General features: G+C 44.0%; 1 protein-coding gene across 1 annotated transcript in view; it reads right to left on the bottom strand.

The window, feature by feature from the left end:
- ADAMTS2 (ADAM metallopeptidase with thrombospondin type 1 motif 2) overlaps nucleotides 1-17,989 on the bottom strand; it is a 243,360-nt gene that overhangs the window by 52,878 nt on the left and 172,493 nt on the right. The gene's annotated exons all lie outside the window — the stretch shown is intronic.

Below are 17,989 nucleotides of genomic sequence, written 5' to 3'. Positions count from 1 at the left end.
ATTCTAATCGCTTCTATTCTGATGCCCTGGTGGGCTGTGGCTCCTCTTGCCTGCCCACTTTTCACAACAGCAGCCCAGTCTCCCTTTGGCTAAATATCCCTTTCAATTTGAGTCAGATTCCAGGCTCCAGGGTGGGAGTGTCAAGGCCTCACCTATCCCAGAACTATATCCTCCTGGCTACTGTGTTGGTTCAGGTGTGAGCAAAGTGGGCCAAGGAGTTGGTATGGCAAGAGATGGTGAGCCTGGAGCTGCTGGAGCCACTCTGTCACCAGAGAGGTGATCCCACCTGAAAATTAACCCAACACAGAGCATAGCTGGGCCTCAAGATGGAGAGAGGATGATTTCTGGTGTTCTCACACAAGCATCTGGATTCAGCCAAGCCTGGAGCCTGCCAATCACAGGCCCATTTATTATCTATTACAACAAAACAAATGATCACAAAACATGATATTCTAGAAAACCCAAACATTTATCATTTCATGGTTTCTGTGGGTCTAGAATCCAATAGCAACTTAGCTGGGTGCTTCTGGTTTTAGGCCTCTTATGAGGTCATTTAGCTGTGAGCAGAGCCATGGTCACAACTGAAGGATCCATGGGTGGGTGGGGGGGAGGGTTGGTTCTCAAACTCAGTTATGTAGTTGTGGGCAGCACTCAGTTCCTCCCAGGCTGAGAAGGAACTTCTCACCACACCACGTGGGCCTTTCCACAAGGCAGCTCACACACGGCAGCCTGCCTCCTCCCCAGAACTGAGTCCAGAGACAGCAAGAGAGTGCATGTCCAAGACAGAAGCCACAGTCTATTTATAACCCAATCTCAGTCCAGCCTATGGTAAAGGGAGGGAACCACTCCAGGGCATGATACCAAGACACAGGGTCACTGGGGACTGTCTTAGAGGCTGCCTACCACCAATGTGTTTTATTTATGTGTCAAGAAATTCCTCTTCTGTGAAAGCTGTTATTGTAACTTGCAGCCAAGAGAATCCTGAGCCATGTATTTCCTGTTTTGGGGTGACCATGAAGACTCTAGTCAAGGGCACTAACTGGAAGATGAAAGATGGTGGCTGGGCTCCAGGGCCAACTGGCTTGTCTTCCACCAGGGGAAGAAGAGCTCTGGCCAAGTCTTTGAAGAGGAAGTCAAGTCCATCCAGAAGGATATACACAGATATCAGGATCAAAGAACAGGTGTAAGGCCATCAGGAAGGGGACAGTCAAAGACAGGAGTCAGGCTGAAGAAAGGTGAGAATGAGCAGGTCAAGGTTGTGCAGACAGATTCCCTGCACTCAGGAAGTTCTGGGAAAACACTGAAAACCCAATTGCCTACAGGGGCAAGATGGGTGGCATAAACCAATGAAGTAAGTTGGCTGTATGAAAAATAAGTCTGTTTTTCATTTTCCCATTTTCCCAGGAGTAAGGATACAGGGGAATATTTCCTGATTATGGTAGAGAAAGGCGGGGGGCTCACTCCTCAATAAGGAGTTGTGAGGACTGTAGCAAACCAAGAAGCCCAGGCACAGATGGAGGAGGTGATGTTTACTGAGCCCCAGCTTATGGTTAGCAGGCATGAGCAGAGGCCAAGGTTGCCAAATTGGATGCCTGAAGTCCACTGTTATATCTAGATTTTCACAAAGATGCCCATGTAGTTGGCTCAGATGAAAATTGATTCTGTGAACAAAAACAAAAAATCCACCTCCCCCCAGGTCACTAGTTTGAGAACCCTGGAATAAAGGCCCTGCAGAAGACAGCCCCTCCCCTGCATCTGGCAGACTGGACATGATACTGGCCGATCACCTTCTTTCCCCTCTGGGCTCTACGGTTCAGCCAGTTCCTCAGCCTCTCTTGGTAGCCAAAGTGATTTTTGCTGCTGTGGCAGGATAATTTATTGAAATATTGATTTGTGTTTTTGTTCTCGCCTTGTTTTGTTCTTTGCCCATTCCAAGAAGGCAGACTGCCACTCACGTTCTCCGGCCCCAAGGGGGTTTGTGACACAGGGTCCAGAGTTGAAGTAGTCTCAGAGTTGTGGTTTGGGGATCCTGAGGAGACTTCCCCAGGAGTGGGGCAGAGAGAAGCCAGGAGAGCACTGTCACAGGCAGGAGTGAGGGGACTCTGGGGAGGCATAATTTTTAAAAAACAGTGACCACGTGCTACACCCTATGAGCCTCAATTCTGAATGTGAGTCAGCCTAAGAGGATGAGAGGGGTGTGTGTCAGTAATTGGGCATCCAAAGACTCACCCATCCCTGGGATATTGAGCAGCAGGATGTGTCTCAGTATCTGTGGAGGACTGCTTCAGGATCCCAGTGGATACCAAAATGCACCGATTGCTCAAGTCCCTTTTATAAAATGATGCAGCATTTGCACAGAACCTCTGCAATTCTCCTGTACATCATCTCTAGAGGACTTTTGATCCCTGCAACAATGTAACTGCCTCACAAATAGAGCACTTGCTGTACTGCATTGTTTAGGCGATGATGACAAGAAAAAAGTCTATAAGTGTTCAGTATAGATCTAATTTTCCCAAATATTTCCAATTCACAGTTAGTTAAGTCTTCAAAAATAGAACCTGTAGATATGGAAGGCCAACTGTGTTTCTTATCTGTCTGTTGACGAGCCATCTTTTTTTAAAAAAAAAATTTAAATTGATTTTTAAAAAATAAATGATGGAATGCATTACGATTCTTATTGCACATATACAGCACGATTTTTTATATCTCTGGTTGTATATAAAGTATGTTGACACCAATTTGTGTCTTCATACATGTACTTTGGATAATGATGTCCATCACATTCCACCATCCTTGCTAACCCCCCTGCCCCCTCCTTTTCCCTCCCACCTCTCTACTCTATTTAGAGTTCATCTATTCCTCCCATGCTGCCCCCATCTCTAGGGTATATGAAGAACTCAAAAAGCTAAGCATCAAAAAAAACAAATAACCCAATCAATAAATGGGCCTGAACGGACAGCTCTCAGAAAAGGATATACGCAATCAATCAACAAATATATGAAAAAATGTTCAACATCTCTAGCAATTAGAGAAATGCAAATCAAAACTCCTCTAAGATATCATCTCACTCCAGTCAGAATGGCAGCTATTATGAAGACAAACAACAATAAGTGTTGGTGAGGATGTGGGGAAAAAGGTACACTCATACATTGCTGGTGGGACTGCAAATTGGTGCAGCCAATATGGAAAGCAGTACGGAGATTCTGTGGAAAACTAGAAATGGAACCACCATTTGACCCAGCTATCCCATTCCTCTATCTATACCCAAAGGACTTAAAAACAGCACACTACAGGGACACAGCCACCTCAATGTTTATAGCAGCACAATTCACAATAGCTAAACTGTGGAACCAACCTAGGTGCCCTCAAGTAGAAGAATGGATAAAAAATTGATGGGCCATCTTTATCAAGGTCTGGTCTACCTCAAATGGACACAATGTGCAGGGTCCTAATCCTTGCTAGGTCCGGAGCATGCAAAAGACTGTGGGGTACCCAATGGCTGGCCAGTGATCAGACATCAACCTGGTGCCTAATAGCAAGGGCAGAGCCCATATGCATTCGAGAAAGAGCCAGCTCTGGTCAGGGAGGAGGGAGGTCAGGAAGGGGACAGCCAATGTGGCTGTAACAACATCAGGAGTCAGAACCTGGAGGTAGCTAGAGATGACAGATCTTAGGGCTGGAGAGTGGGGACAATAGAGCAGAGGTAGTGCCCAGATTCTGGCTTCGGTGACAGGTGGCAATGGAGACTGTGGAGGAGGAGGTAGGAATAGAAGGCTGCACCCCAGAAGGGAGAGTGTGAGGTTCATAGTGCCAAGAGACAGAGCCGTGGGGACTGCTTTTCTGCCCAGCTTGCTCACTTGGTGAGAGTCTGGAATTTTGTTTCAGGGAGATCTCCCACTTGTCAGGATGTGGCCCTCAAGGATGATCAGTCCAAATGCTCTGCCTCAAGGTCAAGTGCCAACCTGAGACCCAAGGTAAGTCAATGGGTCTTAAAAGGACTGAGGTTTAAAAGGACTGAAAACCACCCACAAGTTCCTGCCTCCTGCATCAGGTCCCCCCTTGCTTCCACCCACTCTTCACTTCCCAAGAGCTGCCAGAGGCCTTCCCATTGGTTTCAACTGCCCCCAAGAACTCCCTGCAGGCAAAGATGGTTAGCCATGGGGCAGCTGGGAGGTCTGGGTCCCAGAAAGTAGATCTGGACTAGCTCCACAGCAGGGCAAGGCACCCACTGCTGGAAACAGTCCAACTGCAGCTGCTCCAGAAACAGGGAATCTGCCAGAAAAGCTCAGGTCCAGGCATCTCTCCAAGGCTTTTTGGGGCCTCCTTGTTGCTTTCCAGAATGTGGGAGTCTGTTCTGACCTCTGACAGGTTTCCACAGTCCCTTAGGCTGCAATGGGTACACCCACTGAGACCTGACCTACTCCTGGCCCCCAGATGGTTTCCTGCTCTCTAACTCACCCCAGACCTGTCATTCTGTGCCCTTGCCATATATGAAATCCAAAGGATACACATATACAGTAGTCCCTCTGTTATCCACAGAAGAATGTTTTAAGACCCCCCAGTGGATACCTGAAATCATAGATAGATAATACATAATCTACATTTTCTCCTGTACATATACACCTATGATGAACTTTTCCATTTTCCCTTCATGAAAGTATTTCTCTCTGGTATATCTGAATTGACAGCAACACTACCCCTGTCCCTGGGGCCATTATTAAGTGTAATAATGGTTAATTAAACACAAGTACTACAATACTGTGACAGTCAATCCAATAACTGAGACAGTTACTAAGTGACTAACGAGCAGGTAGCTTATACAGTGTGGATACACTGGACAAAGCAACGATTCAAATTCCAGGCAGGACAGAGTGGGATGGTGAAGATTTCACATGTTCCTGAGAACAGCATGCAATTTAAAACGTATGAATCATTTCTAGAATTTTCCATTTAATATTTTCAAACTGTTATTTGACCATGGGTAATTGAAACTGTGGAAAGGAAAACTATGGATAAGGGAAGACTATTGAACTTATTTTATCTGAATCTTCTCTGGAAGTGAAAAGGCACCAGAGAGGCCAAAAGAGTTGCCTGTGTCCCCTGGCAATGATTCTTCCACCCAGTTTGCCTTGGTCATCTGCTTGCCTCTTAGCGCTGAAGTCACTTACTCCTGGCCACCTTCTTGCCTCTTCATTGGTTTCTCTAGGAAAGTCTTTTTATACAACTCCACCTGTTCTCAGCTGTGCTGGAGCAGGAACCACTCCTTCTTTCCTTCCTTCATTCCACAAATATTAAGCAATCCCAGCCTCTGCTCAGGGTGCAGCAGTGAACAAGCCAGACAGCATCTCTGTTTGCTGACACTCACATTTATCCCAGAGAGAACGAATGAATGAATGAACACATGCACACTCAAGAGCCAGGCTGGTGTAAGGAAGTCAGTTGTAGGACCCTGGCACCTGCAGGAAGTACACAAGCCTCCAGAGAAGGGGCTGGCCCTGGGGAAGTGACTATAAAGTGCTGACCCAGCAGGAGCTGACCCCAATAATAACAGCAACAGTCAGCAAGCACATTGCAAGCCTTCAATAAATGCCATTCTTTGTTAGGCTTTGCACCTATCACCTCATTTAAACTTCACAACTGCCCTAAGGTAGACACACTGTTACTATCCTACTTTCCAGATGAGAAACTGCATCTCAGACCAGTGAAATAACTCACCCCAGATCCCACAGCTAGAAAGAGATAGAGGTGGATGTGGAAGTTAGGCAGAGGTCCAGAGGGAGTTCTATTCCCCCAGTCGTTCCCACTCCTACAGGAAACAGAAGGCAAAGGAAGGGCGGAGCCCTCAGGTGGACACCAGGTGGCGCTGCTGCTGCAAGAACGGCAGGGACCTGGCCTAGGCGGGCTGGCCCTCCACTCTCAGATTCCAGAGATGGGCTGCAGTTCCCAATTGTCACCAGCACTGGAGGCTTCAGGGTCCCAGAGACAGCCTGTGGGGTCTCACCCTAAATAAACCAATTAAGATCTTAGCAAAAAGTTCTGTTCCAATCATTGCTTTCTGACACCTCCATTGTTTGCTCTGGAATGATCTGAATTATTTATGTTCTTCCCTCCTTCACTCAAGGAGACAGATGAGCCGCCAGTGTCCCCTGGAACTGTACCCTACAACAGAACAGCTCTGTCAGTTGGTGCCACTATGTGGGACCACAAGCCAATCTCAAGTCATGGGCAGGGGACTGGTGGGGCTCACATGGGCTGCATGAGGGCCCTGGTCCAAACCTTTCATCTGCTCTGTGTTCTTGGATAAATCCCCTCACTACTCTGGGACCTCAGATGCAAACGGGCACAAGTGCAGCATGGATCCCAGAGCACAGGGGCTTCCATCCACAGAAGGGGCACACCGTTCATTGGTGCCCATAAGTGCTCCTTGTCCTCATTTACTATAGTGACAATGATCAAGATGGACCAGTCCCCAAGGGAGCTGGCCTGCACCTCTGTGCCAAAGCCATCTCAAGAGGCCAATCCCTCCCAAACTGGCACAAAACAGGACAGCAGGAAAAGGCACAGGCATGTGGCCAGGATCAGGCGAACAGAGCACATTTCCCAACCTTGGCACTGATGACTTGTAGGGCCAGATGAGTTCCTGTGGAGAATGGCAGTATGTGCATCCTAGGATGTTGAGCAGCATCATTGGATTTTTTTTTAATTTTTTATTTTTGAGAGTTGCTTAGAGCCTCACGAAGTTGCTGGAGCTGGACTCAAACTTTTGATCTTCCTGCCTCAGCCTCCTGAGTCTCTGGGATTACAGGTGTGCGCCACCATAAATTTGTCATAAAAGTTACGTGAATGTGCTTGCTCGCTCTCTCTCAAGAATCAAAAGAAATATTAATATTTTGGGACCACTGTTGACTGTAGATAAGTGAATCTGTGGAAGGTGAGACTGCAGATAAGGGAAACTACTAAACTCCATGGAAAAGGGCTTCAGACCCCAAGGAGGTACTAACAACAGCAGTCTGCGTGGATACCCTTTTATTTTCCTAGCTTTTATGTATGGGCTTCTACAGACTTTCTCTTAGTGGAGAAACTGAGTCTCTCTAATGTTAAATAACTTGCTGAAGGTCCCACAAATATCCCTAAGACACAGTCCCTGCTCCATGAACACGTGTCCTAACCACATCTGCCTGCTGACTGCAGTGTGGGTTCCCCTGGGGCTGGGGGTCTTCTGCCACCAGCTCTGGATTGCAAGGTGGTGTAAGAGCTCAAAATGCAACATCCCAGTCCTCTTGGAACTTCAAGAAGAATGAGGGCAAGAAGGCATGCCTACATCATCAAAGCATTTGATTTCCAGCTCTCCTCCCAGAAGTCTGAGGAGCTATTCCCAGAGAAAGCCAAGCGACCAGAAAAGGGTTCTCAGCCCACACCTTCCCAGGGAGGAGCCATGGAAGGCTGAAGACAGCCAGTGGGAGCAGACCTCTTCCTACTGTCTGGATGTTTATATCCATGCGTGCGGCCCGGGTTCGATCCTCAGCACCACATACAGACAAAGATGTTGTGTCCTCTGAAAACTAAAAAATAAATATTAAAAAAATAAATTAATAAATAAATTAGCCTGTCTAAGATATTTCAGATTGAGACACCTCCCAAGGTTGGTGTCTGGCCCCAGAGCCTCCTCACCCTTCTCTGGACCCAGGGCCATCTGGGTCAGGATATGGGTCAAAGACTGTCATGCTTTCTCCCCATCAGGTTGGGGTTTGGGACCCAGATGCCGGGGATGCCAGTGTTGTCCCTCAGGTGGGTCCTGTAGAACATGTAGCCCTCCAGGGTTCCTGTCTCAGAGCTGTCTGCATTTCCTCTCTCTCTGGCCTTCCCACTCATGGCTGGAAAGCTCCTCATCTCCTACTCTGCAAGCAGGTGATGTCCTGGGACACACAGGAAGAACCAAACGGCATACCGACCCCTTTTCTCACAGCACCTTTCTTCTCTTGAAAGAAGACCTCAAGGCAGAATTTTCTAGACCCCTCACCTTGAATGCTGAAAAATTCCAACAAGCATTCCATACTTTGTCTTGACCTTGCCTTTCATAACAAGCCACCTTATGTCTTTCTGATTGTCCCCAAGTCTCTGATTTCCATTGCTTTGATTTTCATCATCCTAGGAAATATTTAAAATGAGAACAGTTGAGTAGCTTTGGTACCTTCTCAAAAAATCAATTGAAAAGCCAGTTGCTATGCAACCCTCTAGCGTTGCCGATGTTCTGCTCCCTGGCTGATGGCATATTGTATAAAATAAGATAATCTCTTTTCTTCTGCTTTCTTTTTTTTTTTTTTAAGAAATGGAGAAAAATGTTGTTTTAAGAAGAACTTGAGGTAACTCAGAGGCTTCTCATAAGCGGGAAGACAAACAACATGTCACTCACATAAGTGCTACCAATTTTGTCCCTGCTGGAGCCTGGTGAGACCTGGGGACAGGTGAGGGAAGGGAGAGGAAGGCTGGGGAGCTGGTCTATTTCCGTCGAGATTAGGAAGGAACAGCAGGTTCTAATTACCTGGGCCACTGCCCGCCCAAGCCTGGGTCATGACCTTTCAGCTTTTCCCACCGCTGCTAAGTCTACCCCGACCATGGTGGGCACCACTCAGGCCCTTCTGACTACCACCGCTTGGGTTTCATCTTGCTTAAATCCTTTCAGAGACAGGCTCATCCATCCCTCCACTGGAAACCTGAGGTCCCTCGCTGAGCACCTCATCAGAATTTATCTTCACTAGGAGCCAAACTCCATCCCCAGGGTCCCATCTAGCAGCTCTGGCTTGGCCTTTCCTCTACTGAACAAGCAAAGCCCATTCCCTCCATGTGTGTGGATGCTGAGCTGCACCCCCAGCAGATCTTGGCTAGGGGACCAGGGGACCATCCGCCTTGTCACCAGCCACGGTCTGCCCCACTTCATGTTATTTTCTTCTCTGGCCTGAATCTTCTTTATTGCTCTGCTGACCTGACACGGAGCTCCTGAACTACGTCCCCAGGGTCCAACGGGGGGAGCAGACGCTCAGGAGACCAGGGCTTCTGGGTTGGCTGAATGCTCAGGGGACTCCCAGGATCCTTCTCCTCCTGCTCCTCAGGGACAGGACACAGGGCCTCACACCCCCCCACCCAGTGTGCAAAGGGGAGTCTTCAACCAGTGGACACAGACACTGTCCACATGAGATAAATACAGAAATTAGAAACATCTAAAAGCAATTTCATGGAGTGAGTTTATTATAAAATTTATGGAATTTAATCATGAAAACCAGGGCTTGGATTTTTTTTTAATATCTTGGGATTTTACACATTAGTCTTTTCTAAATAATTCATTTAAAATGTATTTTACAGATGTATTGGTCTGTAATAGATGAGAGATGGGTAGGGGTGCACTGAATCTTGGCTGGACACCCTCAGTCCTGGCAGGTACTCTCTACGGATTGCCCTATCCCACGTTGTGTTGATGGCCCCAGGTGAGTGGATTGTCCCTCCTTTCCCAGACACTACTCCCAAACCCTGTGGCTTAGAACGGCATTTGTCTAAGTGAAGCAGTGCCAAGAGCCAGGGATGATGCCTCTGCTATATTTTAGATCTTGAATGTCCCCGCAAAGCCCACGAGTTCCCAGTCTGTGATGCTATTGGGAAGTGGTGGAGCCCTTGAGGGGTGGGGCCTAGTGGAAGGAAGTTAGGTGATTTGGGGTATACCCTTCAAGAGGATATTCTGATGCTCCTGTCTTCCTCCCTCTCTTTGCTTCCTGACCACCATGAGATGAACGGGTTTCCTTTGCTCTGCAATTCTGCCCTCATGTTCTGCTTCACCACAGGCCCCAAAGGAAAGGGGCCAAACAACCATGGATTGAGATCTCTGAAAACATGAGCCAAAATAAACCTTTCCTCTTTTTAAATTTTTTATCTGAGGCATTTTGTCACAGTGACTGAAAGCTGACAAACACTCCCCCATCTGTGGCTCCTAATACTCTGTGCTGTGAAATGGTTGTTGCCACCTCTGTGCCCTCTGTACCCATACCAACAGGTCTCCATCTTTTCCCCAGTCCCTCTGCACCAACCTTCTCAGGTACAGCTCACTACTGCAATGTCCTCTGAATTCTATTTCCCTGCCTGCACTTCTATAGTGTCCACCTTAAGAATATTGAGAGTCACTTTTCCTCTCACAATCCAGAAACTCTCCAAAGGAGGATAGAGCAGCAAATTGATTCTATAATGTTTTGGGAGTGGACTCCCAGCTGACCAAATGGTGGTTTCTGGAAACCCTTGGACACAGAGGACCCAAATGTTATCAACTTTCTCCCAAGAACTTCCACTATGGCCTTACTGGGTAGGATGGGACAGAAAAAAGTGGACAGACCATGGGGTGAGCTTTGCTTGGTCCACAGTGTGGTGGTGCTGAGGTGGTGGGCCCTTTAAGAATCCGGGGTCTAGTGGGAGGTGCTCAGGTTAATGAAGGTGCCAGGCTTGAAAGGGATCAAGGTGATTCTCACGAGACCCCTGAGTTAGTTCCCATGAGAGGGATGTTATAAAAGGGGCAAGTCTTTTCCTTGCCCTCTTCCTTGCTCTGGCTTCCTCTTTACTGTGTGACTTTTTTCTTTTGCAGATCTGTCCTGATGATTGAAGTCAAATTATAAATGCATATCCTGCTTTTCAAAAAAATTAATAAATAAACAAACAACAAACATCATGCTGTAATCATTTGTCATTGAGCATGTTTTGAAATGTGATTTTTACCATGATGCCATTATTGTTAGAGCCTCATGAGAGGCCTCACCTAATCTTAGTCTGCCAGATTCCAAAACTGGGAGCTAACTACTTTTATTTATAAAGTAGCCTACCTAAGGTATTTTATTATAGTAATGGAAAGCAGACTAATACACTGATTCTGTCAACCTGGGAAGAGGATTCTCCCATGTTCCAGGCAAGACAGAAACCTTTTGCTCCTGAAGGGCTAAGGGCCAGACTGGCCCTGGACATAAGGGAGGTACCTATTAGCCTAGATGATGTGGGGCTCACCTGTAGGTAAGGTCAAGTACCTGTAATAGCCTATATTCTCACTCTGGCCAAGATGACTCACCAAAAGGGGGCACAAAGGTGAGTTCCCCATCCTCATCCCCATCCTGGAAGACTGCTAATAAGGAAGAAGAGAGAAGCCTCCTCACTCATCCCTAACCCATCACAGAGGTGAGATGCCCAGGAAAGCATAAATTCCATTTTATGGCTTCATTCAGATCAGGAATAAAATGCTGAGATGATAGAACCCTGTGGTATGACCTTATCCAGGGTTCTGGAGTTCCGTTAAATAGTATTATGAATCCTATAATGTTTGAATGATTTTTTAAAAAAATGTAAACTAGTCTTTTACAATTTTCATTTATTTATTTATTTTAGTTGTTGATAACCTTTATTTTTTACTTTTATGTGGTGCTGAGAATCAAACCCAGTGCCTCACACATTCAAGGCAAGCGTTCTACCATTGAGCCACAACCCCAGCCCCTAAAATGTAAACTAGTTATAATGTGTTAAAAATGCACTCTTTTGCTTATAATAGATGCTTATCAAAATAATTAAAATTCAGTAAAGTACAAAGAAGAAAATAAAAATCCATTAGCCTAGCAATATATACTACTGACAGTTGGTGCATGCCACCCAGGTCTTCTGTATAGGTAGGTATGCAAAATTGAGATCACTCTGCAAAATTATATCCCACTTTTCCAAAAAAAAAAAACTCAACAAGCAGACAACAAACTTAACTTTATGTTAGCATCATTTGTCATTAAACCTGTTTTTAAAATGTGATTTATTGGCAGCCTAATATTCTTCTATATAGATTTATGATGATTTATTTAACTAGACCTCTACTATTGAGCAATAGGTTGACTCTTGTCATTTACATTTAGAAATAAGGCCCTGACAGGTGTCTTGTTCCGAAAACGTGGTGCACAGCTATGATACTGTTTTGGGAGAGAATAATACAAATGAGTGACTGGGTACGAACCTCAAGAATCTTTCTGAAGGCAATGATAAATGTTGTCACCTTTTGCTCTAGAAATGTCTACATATTTATATACTTCTCCCAGAAAAGTGCCCATTTATTCATCCAAACAAGCAGAACACCACACCCATACTCATACACACACACACACACACACACACACACACACACACACTTTGTATTCTTAAGAGCAATTGGTGCTTTCAAAATGGCACATTCTCTTATTTCAATGATTAATAGTAAAGTTAGATATTTTCTATTGGAGTTTCTTTTCTTCTATTAACTAACTGCTTACCTCTTTTGACAATTTTGTTTTTCCTGTGATTTATGAGCTCTTCATATATTAGGATATCTCTGTCATTTTGGAGTTTTTCTGAATTTGTTTGCCTTTGAATTGTGTTTTTGACAAAAGTCTTCTATCTTAACTCTTGAAGCGCATTTGTCCTTCCCTTTACATTTCCTTCTACTGAGTTTAGGCTTAGACAGCATTTGACAATCAGTATGTTCTTCTTGATTCATGCAACTTAAATAGTGGAAAGTTACTGGCTTACATTTACCATACATTATTAATTTTACTATTAATAACATTTCATGCTCAATAACCATCCCACTTTTATTTATCACAAGTTAGGTATGGGAGGGATATCTTCAGCTATCTACTTTATTCAACAGATCTGTCTGTTCACGTTTATGCAAATACAGTATTATTTCAATTATTTTCCCTTTACAAGATGTTTGGAGTAAGTCTCTTTCTATTTCCTTGGCTTTCAAGGCTTTCTCAGTCATTCTTGACTATCATGTTTCTAAATGAACCTCAGGAACATTTCATCCAATTTCCAATTATTCATCTGAGAAAAATCAACCTCATCAAATTTCCAATTATTCATCTGAGAGAAATCAACCTCTCCACTATATCCACTCTTCCCAGAAGAGCAACATGTGTCTCTTTATTTATTTTCACTTTTTTCCTATTATAAACAATGTGCAATATTCTTTCTATAGGTCCTTTATCTGTTTGGCCAGCACCATTCCGGGTATTTTTGCATGTCTGGTTACTATGGTTCAGAGAACTTTTCTCTTCCTGTTATCCCTACTAGCGGACTGTTGTTGGTTCACATAGAAGTTCTTGGTTTTTGCATAATTATCTAATAGAGTCATGCACCACAATGATGGATCCTGTATATGATGGTGGTCCCGTGAGATTGTATCGCCTAGTGATGTCATGGTCATCTGAGTTGTGTCAGTGGACTATGATGTTTGCACAACAACAAAAATCACCTAGCAACGCATTTCTCAGAATGTGCCCATCCTGGAGTGATGCGTGACTGTATCTGGCCAGATCACTAAACTCTTATTAACTCTACAAGTTTTACAATGGATTCCTTTGGGCTTTCTTGGCACATCATTAACAGCAACCAGCAATTAGAATTGTGTCTGCTCTTTCCCACCATTTGTTTCATGTCATATAAAACTGTCTAGCCTTTCCAGAACCACAGTAACAAGTCAATATTTCCAATGGCACTGCCACTGCCACCAAGGCACAGTTTCCCAAAGCAAGTTCTGAAGAATGTTGATTACCTGAGGAAAAGGGTCCCACTGAGCACAAGTTGGAGAAATGACACGTGCCAATCCGTCTCTTGGAGATTCACCATGCACATTCCCACAGCCAAGCCTCTGGGAGATGTTGGTGTTGGGAATACCTGCTTTCCTTTGTTTTGCAAGCATCATTCAACCTTCTATTTTCCTGGGTAAACATCTATTCACATCCAAAGTGTCGGCTGTGCAGAACACTTTTAACCAAATGTGCTGCTCTTTCCACCTTTAAATAAAAGTTTGATTGTCATGCTACCATCTGTCACTAGTTTTCTCAAATTTTTAAAAACAACACACCCTCTCAGCTTCCAGTCACCTCCTTGATCTGCCAATCTGTCTCTGTTATCTTGGGGGAGTCCCTAGGGTCTCTTCTCAGCTGTCCCATCACTCAGCAAGCTCCTCTGTGCAAATAGCTCCCATCTTGTATCTCCAGGGTCCAAATTTCCCTAAGGGTTCCAGACCCATGTGCCAACCTCTTCCTGGCCAGCTTCACTGGGATGGCACCAGGCACCTCCAACATGGCACTTCTCAACTGAACTCATCAGTTTATCCTCTTGTGTTCTCGAGTTTCTCCCCATTCCAGCTTTTCCTCTTGTGTCCTCCATGTTGAGTACGCATATTAGTCAGCTTTGCATCACTATAACAAAATACCTGAGGAAACTAACTTTATAAACAGAAAATGTTTATTTAGCTCACGGTTATAGAGGTTCAAACCCCAAATCAGGCAGCCCTGTTGATTTGGCCTCTGGCAAGAGGGGCACATCACAGTGCTATCAACTTCCCCTTTGATGGCAATGGCAACTCCTATGTCACTGCTCCCACCTGGCAGTGACACTTACAGAAGTCCAAGGGTCTTGTTAGAAACAAAGATAAGATCATGTCGCTCTGTTTAAAGTTTCCCTCATGGGAAAGCCAAACTCCATGGCAGGAGGTGCAGGACCCCTGTATTCTGCTCCTGACTTCGTCAGTGTCAGCACCTGCTGTTCCCATCATTGCATCCGTCCCTCCAAACTCTGCTGCTCTCTGTTCCTGCAGCACGTGCTGCTCTCTCTCCCCTTCCAGCCTTGGAACTCACAACATCCCTCTGCTGGGTCTTTCCCCTTTCACACAGGAATCCACCATTAGTCCTCAGCTAACATGTCACTTCTTCTGGTTGCTTTCCCTGACCTTGTGAGTAAGGATTGCCTGCCCCAAATTTCCTCCGAGGAGTCCCGAGCTCCTCTGTTGCAGTTGTTTCCGTATCTACATCTCCCTCTGGAAGCAGTCCCCCAGGACAGGGACTGCTCACGATTACTCCTAGAACAGCATATTACACATAGAAACCCTCCAAAAAGTATACATGAAATTCTGTCATTAGCATATTGATGCAACGAATTATATAAATAGAGTTCCTGATATTAAACAATCCCACATTCATAGAATAAGCCCTATTTCATCATGGTGGAATTCTCTCCTCGTGCATCATTCAATTAAACTCTTAGTGCCTTAGGGGTTTTATATCTATTTTTAGAAGTGAGACAGGTGTGCGGTTGATGTGGGCATACTACCAATGGCAGCTTTTGGGTGCTTGGATCACACTGACTACCAAAAAAATTGAACTCAGTCGATTTCAGAATATTATGTATGTTTATATGGTATTGTATCATCCTCACTGAATAATTTCTTGCATTAAATAAGACTGCGTTGGCAAAAAGAAATGAGCTGACTCTATATAGGGATGACTTTAAGATATCTTCTCAAATGGTAAAGAATTTAAGTTCCCTTCATGGTTGTGGTATTTAGGATGTGTTCTATATTTTCTAGAGTCAAATTTGAAATTCTCACATCTCCCCTCCCCCCAGGAAATCCTCAGTTTTCCCAGGATTTCCAAGTCCCTAACACAGAGATTTTGGAATCCAGTGAGGATTTCCAAGTCTTTCCTTTTAATCAATATGGGAGCAATCAAGTGGGAATATAAGCTACCACTCGAGACCAAGCCCAATCCACAGGACTATTTTTCTCCCCTTCCTTCCCCAGGATGTGCAAGCACAAGCGTCATGACCATGGAGAAAATTCAAGTCCTTCGCTATTTTCAAAACTATCTTACAATTGCTTATCTAGAGAGGTCAGATCATCTATTTTTGCCAGCACTCTTATTCATCTGCAAGCAATTATTCAGCAAGGTAATACAATACCGTGTAAATACAAATTCTGAAATTCACCCTATTCATTTTTTGGTACCCAATATTGCTCCTATACCCAAAGCTGTCAAAAGTCGCATGTCAAGGCCACTGTTTTCCTTTCTCCAGAAACTTCTGAATGGAGATATAAATATGCCCTTCTCTCATGCCAAAGACCTGAAAATTCCTAAGACACCAGCTAGGAACAGAAGAGCTGGAATGGGCCCAGTCTGGAGAGGGAGATATGTGGGGAGAGTCCAAAGATGTCTGTATGGCTGGACATGAGAATGTTCCAACAGCCTCCTAGTGGGGCTGACGGCCCTGAGTGCTCTCTTTTCTTCCAGATGAAGTATTGTGTAGGTTACGGTCATCCCAGGTTACCAGTTTCCCCTGGTATGCACAGAGATTGGTTTTCAGGATTGATCCCCAAGGACACCAAAATCCACAAATGCTCAAGTTCCTTATATAAAATGGCAGAGTATTTGCATATAACCCACATACCTGTATACTTTAAATCATTTCTAGATTACTTATAATATCTAATACAATGCAACTGCCATGTAAAAAGTTGTTATATTGTATTGATCTGAGGGATAAAGACAAGGACAAAAGGTCTGTACATGTTCAGTATGGATCCAACTTTTAAAAAATATTTTTGATTGGGGGGTTGGTTGAATCTGTGGATGACAAACCCACAGATATAGGAGGCCAACTGTGCACATGTCCCTTCTGATCTTTTAGTTTGCATCTCTTCTCTTTTTTTTTAAATCTAAATTAAATATGCCAGAGGTTAACTTTTGCCCAAATTCTCTCCTTGATTGACTCTCTTATTTCTATTCTTTAATTTGTTGATTTCTGCTTTTTTCTGAACTATTTTCTTATTTTTGTTTTCCTAAGATTTTTGGTTTTGTTGTTGTTGAAATTTGTTCTAATTTGAGTTAAATGCAGGGCTAACTTGTTTTCATTCTCTAATGTGTGACTTTAGAAAACACCTATGAATTTGCCTGTGAATACAGCTTTAGTCACCTCCCCTTTTGATATGTGGTAGTCTTGTTTTGTTTTGTTTTTTAAGTTTTCTAAATTGCAAGCAACTGCAGTTCTAAAATTTTCCCTTCTAGTAAGTTTTAAAAAAATCCCAACTGGATTATATTGTTTAGGTTTATAAATTGTCCCCTATCTCCCCACCATCCCCACGTCAGAAGCATTTAGTCAAACCTAAACAGTTTTGCTGTAGAAAAATCATTACTACAATTTTCTTTATGACCTAAAATACTTCTGTGATCTTTAAATGTTCTATGATTCCACAAAAGGAAGACATATCTTTCTGTAGGGCAAGGGAAAAGATGATCTAACTACTAATTTTGCTTTATTCACAATATTGCTATGCCTTTTAACAAGTCATCTGTTAAAGAACCTGATGGGCATTAAGCAGTCCCACAGTTAGGTTTACAACAATGTCTTCTTTGTTATAAAGATTTGCTTTGGAATATTTTATGTTCTCTTGGAGTGCATATAGATCCATAACTAGTATCCTTCCTGTGGCTGCCTTCAGATCCTTTAAAGTGACAAATTTTGATGATGGTGGAATGAGTTGGACACCATTACCCTAAGTACATGTATGAAGACATGAATGGTGTGAAAATACTCTGTGAACAATCAGTGACTTGAAAAATTGTGCTCTATATGTATAATATGAAATGAATTGCATTCTGCCATCATGTATAACAAATTAGAATATAAATAAATAATTTAATTTTTTTAAAAAAGCAACAAAGTTTGAGGATGAAAGAAGAGTAGGCTTGAGGTTTACTTTTTCTGGGATACAGTCTGCCTCATGAGCCCTTCATTGCCCTTGTGCAATGTAAGTTGTGTGAAGTTTCATTTTATTTGGGGGGGGGGTGACATTCTCTGTCTTTGAGCAGAAGTGTTAACCCTTTTTATATTCCCATGCCTAGTGCATTTGATCTAATATTACAAGTGACTTTTCCACACACTGAATCAGACCACAAACTCTAGAATTTGGCTACCCGTGTGAGAAACTCAACTTCTGAAGAGCTCGATGGCCCTTGCCACTCACCTGGGTGTGCAGCTGACTCGCACTAAGCCCCAGGGTCCTTATCTATAAATGGGGACTGACATAGTGTGCACCTCCCCATCTTCCTTGTTAACACATGCAAAGTGCGTTCCACGCTGGTACAGGGTACCCCCCTTCCTCATCGTCTTC

Source organism: Spermophilus citellus (assembly GCF_964194105.1).
Source record: "Spermophilus citellus genome assembly, chromosome: 1".
Lineage (NCBI taxonomy): Eukaryota > Metazoa > Chordata > Mammalia > Rodentia > Sciuridae > Spermophilus > Spermophilus citellus.
The sequence above is the reverse complement of the archived record's forward strand: the minus strand, read 5'-3'. Positions and strand labels throughout refer to the sequence as shown.